Genomic DNA, 1,901 nt, shown 5'->3' with positions numbered 1-1,901 from the left:
TAAAGGTTTCAGTTATTTCAGTTTTACTTAAATATTATGCATTGATTGTATAAAGGCAATAAGAAAATTTAAAGGTTATTGTCTGTAATATATGAGATATATGTATCCATATATTTACATATATATAACATATGACCCCTGATGTGTCTCCTTTGATACTTCAGTTTCCCATTGTTTACAGTTTAGGAATACTGAAAATGTTCTTTTTTTTTTTTTAATGTTTGTTTATTTTTGAGAGAGAGAGAGAGACAGAGTGTGAGTGGGGGAGGGGCAGAGAGAAGGAGACACAGAATCTGAAGCAGGCTCCGGGCTCTGAACTGTCAGTCAGAGCCTGACTCGGGGCTTGATATCACAATGATATCACTTGACCTGAGCTCAAGTCGGATGGTTAACCGACTGAGCCACCCAAGTGCTTCCAAAAATAGTTCACTCTTAATAAAACAGTGTTACAGGGCCTGGGTGGCTCAGCCAGTTAAGTGTCTGACTTTGGCTCAGGTCATGATCTCACCATTTGTGAGTTTGAGCTCCATGTGGGGCTCTGTGTTGACAGCTCACAGCCTGGAGCCTGCTTCGGATTCTGTGTGTCTCCCTCTATCTCTGCCCCTCTCCAGCTTGCACTCAATGTCTCTCTCTCTCTTTCAAAAATAAATATTTAAAAACAAATTTTTTTAAAAAAGTGTTACAATGACAACAACAAGACAAAAAAACCAAAGCACAAATAAAAAACCCAAACCAACAGAAAAAGAAATCATGCTGATTACACTTATATAAATTCAATAATAAGTAAGACCAATTATTACTGTTAGAAGTTAGGATGGTGGAAAGGGGCTCAGTCAGTTAAATGTCCGACTCTTGGTTTTGGCTCATGTCATGATCTCAAGGTTTGTGAGTTCAAGCACTGAGTCAGGCTGTGTGCTGGTGGCATGGAGCCTGCTTGGGATTCTCTCTCTCTCCCTCTCTCTCTGCTCCTCCACCCACCCTCTCTCTCTCTCTTTCTCTTAAAATAAATAAATGAACTTAAAAAGAAAAGAAGTTAGGATGGTGGTTACATTTGGAGGTAGTGACTGAAGGGGACACAAAGGAAATTTTTGGGATGCTTGATATGTTTTTATATTTATATAAATATAATATATATATTTTAATTTTATTTTTTATGTTTTTAAATTTACATCCAGACTAGTTAGCATATAGTGCAACAATGATTTCAGGAGTATATACCTTAGTGCCCCTTACCCATTTAGCCCATCCCCCCTCCCACAACCCCTCCAGTATCCCTCAGTCTGTTCTCCATATTTATGAGTCTCTTCTGTTTTGTCCCCCTCCCTGTTTTTATATTCTTTTTGTTTCCCTTCCCTTATGTTCGTCTGTTTTGTCTCTTAAAGTCCTCATATGAGTGAAGTCATCTGATTTTTGTCTTTCTCTGACTGACTAATTTCACTTAGCATAATACCCTCCAGTTCCATCCACGTAGTTGCAAATGGCAAGATTTCATTCTTTTTGATTGCCGAGTAATACTCCATTGTATATATATACCACATCTTCTTTATCCATTCATCCATCGATGGACATTTGGGCTCTTTCCATACTTTGGCTATTGTTGCTAGTGCTGCTATAAACGTGGGGGTGCATGTGCCCCTTCGAAACAGCACACCTGTATCCCTTGATAAATACCTAGTAGTGCAATCCTGGGTCATAGGGTAGTTCTATTTTTAGTTTTTTGAGGAACCTCCATACTGTTTTCCAGAGTGGCTGCACCAGCTTGCATTCCCATAATATATATACTTTAATCCATGATTTTGTAATTATATCTTAAAAACCCTGAAACAAACAAAGAAAAACTTGGTCACTTTTAGAGGTTTTCTATGTTACTAACTAAATAGTCCTAAAAATTTATAAATAGA

Source organism: Panthera uncia, chromosome B4 (genome assembly GCF_023721935.1).
Source record: "Panthera uncia isolate 11264 chromosome B4, Puncia_PCG_1.0, whole genome shotgun sequence".
Lineage (NCBI taxonomy): Eukaryota > Metazoa > Chordata > Mammalia > Carnivora > Felidae > Panthera > Panthera uncia.
The sequence above is the reverse complement of the archived record's forward strand: the minus strand, read 5'-3'. Positions refer to the sequence as shown.